Genomic DNA, 6,578 nt, shown 5'->3' with positions numbered 1-6,578 from the left:
CTGACCTTAAGGTTCGCAGCCCGATTTATAACCACTACGCTACCAGAGCTCCTTATATATATATAAAGTACAGGAATTGCTGAGCCATACAGATTCTATTTCTAACTTTCTGAGGAAGTACTTTACCTTTTTCCATAGTGGTTTCACCATTTTACAGTTCCACCAGCAGTATATGAGGGTTCTAGTCTCTCCACACACTCGCCAGCATTTGTTGTTTTCTTTTTTCTTCTTTTTTAACTTTGCTATTAATACCAGGGTGATGATAATAATTGTTGTTGATAATAATTGATGATGATAATTGTTTTGATTTGCATTTCTCTAATGGCTAATGATTGTGAACATTTCTTTGAATGCGTGTGGGCTGTCGAATGTCTTCTTTGGTGAAGTGTCTGTTCATGCCCTCTGCCCATTTTAAAACTGGATTGTTTATATTTTTATTGTTGAGGTGTTGAAGTTTTCTATAAATTTTAGGAATTAGTCCCTTGCCTGATACCCACTACCATTGAGTTGATTCCAAGTCATAGTTACCCTATATAGGTTTCTCCCACAGAGCAGCTGGTGGGTTTGAGCTACTGACCTTGTCTAGTACTTATACTATAGCCCAATTTTTTTTCCTAGTTTGTCAGTTCTCTTTGCATTCATTTGGTAAAATCTTTTGATGAACATTAAGTGTCTCATTTCTTGGAGGTTCAAATCATCTAGTCTGTCTAGTATATTTATATGATGTGTTGTTGTTGTAAAGTGCTGTCAAGTTGATTCCAACTCACAACGACCCTGTATAGAGTTTCTGGGGAGCAGCTGGTGGGTTTGAACTGCTGAATTTGTGGTTCGCAGTCCAGTGTTGATTCTACAGTGCCACACCAGGATCCCTAATCGTGTCCCTATTTTGTTCATTGATAATCTTTATAGTTCTAGTTTTTACATTTAGGTCTTTATCCATCTTGAGTTCGCTTTTGTAGACAATGTGAGATATGGGTTCTGTTTCATTCTTCTGCATGTGGATATCCATTTTCAGCAGCAACATTTGTTAAAGAGACGATCTCTTCCCTATTTAATGCATTTTGGCCCTTTTCAAAGATCAGCTGTTTGCAGGTGGATGGATTTATTTCTGAGTTCTCAACTCTGTTCTATTGGATTATGTTTTTCATAGTACCAGTACCAGGCTGTTTTCACTACTGTGACTGAGAAGTGAGAGGCCTCCTGCTCTGTTCTTCATCTTTAGTAGTGCTTTTTAAAATCTAGGGTGTATTTCCTTTCCATATACAGTTGGTGATTATTTTTTCATCTCTTTAAAGAATGATGGACTCTGGATTGGGATAGCATTATATCTGTAGATTGCTTTGGATTGTATTGACATTTTCACAGCAAGAAGTATTCTTACCCATGAGCATGGTATTTATATTTATATTGAATATTTCATTTCTTGTAGTAGTGTTTTGTAACTTTCCTTTATCTGGTTAGATTTATTCCTAAGTATTCCTAAGTCACCTTTTGGTGACTATTGTAAACAATATTGCTTTCCTTATTCATTTTCAGAGTTCCCTTTGTTAGTGTAAAGGAATCTAATTGGTTATCTGTATGCTGATCTTGTACCCTGACATTTTGCTGAATCTTTCAATGAGTTTCAATAATTTTCTTGCTGAGTCTTTGGAATTTTCTATGTATAGGATCATAGCATCTGCACATAGAGGTAGTTTTACTTCTTTGCCAAATTTTTGGCTTCAAATTTGTTAAGTACAGTTCTTGAAAAGTTTTACTTCTTTGCCAATTTAATTTTCCTTTTTGCCTTATAGCTCTGGCTAACAGTCCTGGTGTAGCACTGTAGGTAACTGCAAGGTTGGTGGTTCAAAGACACCAACCATTCCTTGTAAACCTTTGACAGTGTCACTGTGAGTCAGAACCAGTTTGTTGGCAATTAACAACAACAATCAGACTTCTGGCACAATATTGAATAGGAATGGTGATAAAGGACATCCTTTTTTGGTTCCTGTTTGCAAGGGGAGTGCTTCAGTTTGTCTCTCTTGAGAGTAATGTTGGCCACTCATTTTGTATATATGCCCTTAATTATGTTACAGAATTTCTCTTCTATTCCTATTTTGTTGAGTGTTTTTATCAGGAACAGGTGTTGGATTTTGTGAAATGCCTTTTCTGTATCAATTGATATGATCAGGTATTCTTTTACTTTTTTTATGTGGTGGATTATACCGATTGCCTTCCTAATGTTGAACCATCTTTGCATACGTGGTATGAATTCCACTTGGTTATGATGTATTATTTTTTGATATGTTGTTGGAGTCTATTGAGAATTTTTGTATCTATGTTCATGAGGGATATTGGTCTTTAATTTTCTTTTTTTTTTAGTAATGCTTTTGCCTGGTTTTGGTATCAGGATTATGCTCACTTCGTAAAATGAATTTAGAAGTTTTTCATCTTTTTCTATACCCTGGGATAGTTTGCATACAATTGGTGTCTGTTTCTCTGAATGTTTGATAGAATTCATCAGTGAAGCCATCTGAGCCTGGACTTTTTTTGTTGTTGGGAGATTTTAAAGAACTAATCAATTTTTTCTTTTATATGGGTCTGTTTAAAATTTCCTACTTTATCCCCTGTTAGTTAAGGTAGGTAATGTGTTTCTAGAAATTTGTCTATTTCTTCTAGGTTTTCAAATTTGTTAAGTAAAGTTCTTCAAAGCTTTCTGTTATTATCCTTTTTATCTTAATTGGTTCTGTTGTGACATCATCCATTTCATTCTTATTCATGTTATTTGCATTTTCTACAACTTTTCCTTTATTTGTCAGTGGTGTGTCAATTTTATTAATCTTTTCAAAGATCCAACTCCTCGTTTTGTTAAGTCTTTTTATTGTTTTTCTATTTTCTGTTCCAAGTCTTTATTATGAGCCCTGGTGTGGTGCTATAGGGTAAGCATTGGTAAGCCCAAAGTCAGCAGTTCAAATGCACAAGCCCATCTCCAAAACCCTATATAGGGTTGGTATGCACTGGAACCAACTCAACAGCACATAACAACAACAATCTTTATTATTTTCTTTCTTCTTGTGACTGTAGTACTATTTTGCTACTCTTTTTCTAAATTGTTGGAGATGTTGGGTTAAAGTGTTGAATTTAGTTATTTCTTCTTTATGGATGTGTGTGTTTAGTGCTACAAATTGTCCTCTGACCATGGCATTTGTTGTATCCCAAAGATTTTGGTATGTTGTGTTTTCATTCTCATTTGATTAAAGGAATTAATTATTTTTTCTTTTATTACCTGACTCATAGTGACCTGTAAAGGGTTTCCAAGGAGAGTCCGTTAAGTTTGAACAGCTGACCTTGTGGTTCAAACCAACCTTGCTTTATACCACAGTGCCATACCAGGCACTTAGTAGGATGTTATTCAATTTCCATGTATTTGATATTTTTCTCTTGATCTTCCTATTGTTGATTTTAAATTTTATCTCATTGTGATCTTAGAAGATTTGTAGTATTTCGATGCTTTAAAATTTATTGAGAGGGATATCATTGTTGACGTCAGATGGATCTTGGTTGAAGGCAGAGAATACCAGAAAGATGTTTACTTGTGCTTTATTGACTATGCAAAGACTTTTGATTGTGTGGATCATTACAAGCTATGGACAACATTGCAAAGTATGAGTATTCCAGAACACTTAATTGTGCTCATGATGAACCTGTACATGAATCAAGAGGCTGTTGTTCAGAGAAAACAAGGGAACATCAAATGGTTTAAAATTAGGAAATATGTGCACCAGGGTCCAGGGCTGTATTATTTCACCATACTTATTCAATCTGAATGCTGAGCAAATTATTTGAAAAGCTGGATTATATGCAGAAGAACATGGCTTCAGGGTTGGAGGAAGACGAACAACCAATGATGTGCAGATGATACAACCTTCCTTGCTGAAAGTGAAGAGGACTTAACATACTGATGAAGACCAGAGAACACAACCTTCAGAAAGGGTTGTACCTCAATGTAAAGAAAGCAAAAAATCCTCACCATTGGACCAATAAATGGAGGAAAGATTGAAGTTATCCAAGACTTCATATTGCTTGAATCAACCATCAACAGTCATGGAAGCTGCAGTCAAGAAATCAAATGACGTATTGTATTAAGCAAATCTGTTGCAAAAGAAATCTTTTAAGTGTTCAAGAACAAAGAGTTCAGTTTGAGTACTAAGGTGTGCCTGACCCAAGCCATGGTATTTTCAATAACCTCATATGTGTGTGAAAGTTGGACAATGAATAAAGAAGATTGTAGAAAGACTGATGCATTTGAGTTATGGTGTCGGAGGAAGATATTAAAAGTACCATGGACTGCCAAAGGAACAAACAAATCTGTGCTGGAGGAAGTAAGACAGAATTCTCCTTAGAGGCGCAGATGGCCAGACTTCATCTCTCATACTTTGGAGATATTATCAGGAGAGACTAGTCCCTGAGGAAGGACATCATGCTTGGTAAAATGAAGGGTCAGAAAAAAAGAGGAAGACCCCCCAATGAGATGGACTGGCATAGTGGCAACAGCAGTGAACTCAAGCATAACAACTATTGTGAGGTTGGTGCAGGACCGGGACATGTTTCATGATGTTGTGCATAAGGTCACTGTGAGTTGGTATCAACTCGATGGCACTAACAACAACAACATTTACTGAAGCTTACTTTATGTCCTAACATATGTTCTATTCTGGAAAATGCTTCAGGTGCACTAGAAAATAATATATATTGTTCTTTTATTATAAAGAGTGTTCTCTATATGTCTATGAGGCTACGTTGGTTGATTGTTTTATTTAGTTCTTCTGTGTCTTTGTTGAGTTTCTTTCTAGTTGTTTTTTTCTTCTTACATTGAGGAGTTGTCTATTTCTCTTTTCAATTGTATTTGTTTGATTTCTGTATTTTGAGACTCTTTCATTGGAGATACACACACACACACACACACACACACACACATATATATTATGGTTATGTCCTTTTGCTCAATTGACTCTAATCATTATATAATATCTTTCTTTGTCTTATATTGGTTTTTGCCTTAAAGTCTGTTTGATGAGAAGTTAATATTGTTACTACTGCTCTATTTTAATTGCTATTAGCTTGATACATTTTTACTTTCTTTGATTTTTAGTCTACTTTTTGTCTTTGTGTGTAAGGTGTGTCTCTTAAAGACAGCATATTGATAGTTTCTATGTTCCTAACCATTCTGCTACTCTCTGTCTTTTGGTGGTTACATTTACTATGTTTACATTGAATGTAATTATCTGTAGGTATGAACTGATTCTCATCATTTTGCTTTTCTGTGTGGTGCTGATTTCTTTATCTCACATAATATTGTGTATTGAGTACAAAATTATGAAATACTAACCATCCTCCCACAACCCTCTCTACTCTTCAGTTGGGTTCAATAATCCATTGCAATGACCACACAAAACTCAGACACCATAATAACAGTTATGGGCTTGTTAAAGAAGTTTACAGGTTACAATACAAGATCAGAAAATGCTTAGGGCACAGTTGTTCCAGTCGGCTGCTGATAAATGCCCACATGGCATACCGATCTACCATAAACCTCAACCTAAAGGCATTTGGCTCTATCTCCATGGGTCAGCAAACCCTCTACTTAAGTGCTTGGAGGCAACACACTCTACAAGCAAGTTTCCTGCCCAAAGTCAATCAGTATTACTTGCTCCATGGGCTGGGAAGCCCACTGCTCTGTCTTGTGCTCTGGTTCTTGGTTCTGTTGCTGATGGTCCTCTGCTACTCCTCTGGAGTCATAGCTTTCTGTCCCTGGGTCGAGGAGGTTCAATGCACAGGGATTTCAGGGTCCAAAGGACTTGCTCAACTTCTGGCTCTTCTTTGATGGTAGTGATACCCCCCTCTTGCTTTAAAATGGCTCATTCTAAACCCATGATAGAGTTTCAAGTTTTTATAACTGTAATTAATGCTGCTAACATCCACAGCTAAAGCTTGCCATCCTATCAGTATCTGTTCCCACGCTCTCTTATCCAGACCTGGCAGGGCTGAAATGTTGTTTGCTGGGAGTTACAGACTGGCTAGAAGAGACAGTTGACAATTTACTACACCACACTGAGTTCATTTTTGTTTGTGGGTTTTCTTGTAATTTTCTTCATTGTTGTTGTTTTAGTGTATTAAATCTTTATGATTTTCCTCTCCTTTATTTTGATGATAATATTAATTTTTATTTTGGCTAATGTTAATAAAGTTGCTGTGAATGTTCTTGCACTCGTGTGTGTGTTTCTTCTGGAAATGTTAAGAATGGTATGAAATTCCTGGGTCATAGGATATCCATGTATTTTAGTTTTATAAGGTACTGCCAAACATTTTTTTCCCAAAGGAAAGTCTTTCCTAAATAACATTGTTACTGTTATGTTTTCCTGTTTTTTATAGACTCTACTTATCTCTCCTCACATGATCTGAGGCTGCTTCCTAAACACCCTCATCATTATTGGAAATTCTTCTCTACATTGTTCAATCTTGCCCAACCCTTCACATTCTGACAAGTCATTTGTTGGGAAATAAAACTTAAATCTGACTAAGTCCTGAGCCAAGGTTAG

This window comes from Chrysochloris asiatica, unplaced genomic scaffold (genome assembly GCF_000296735.1).
Source record: "Chrysochloris asiatica unplaced genomic scaffold, ChrAsi1.0 scaffold00215, whole genome shotgun sequence".
In the NCBI taxonomy this organism is placed as follows: domain Eukaryota; kingdom Metazoa; phylum Chordata; class Mammalia; order Afrosoricida; family Chrysochloridae; genus Chrysochloris; species Chrysochloris asiatica.
The sequence above is the reverse complement of the archived record's forward strand: the minus strand, read 5'-3'. Positions refer to the sequence as shown.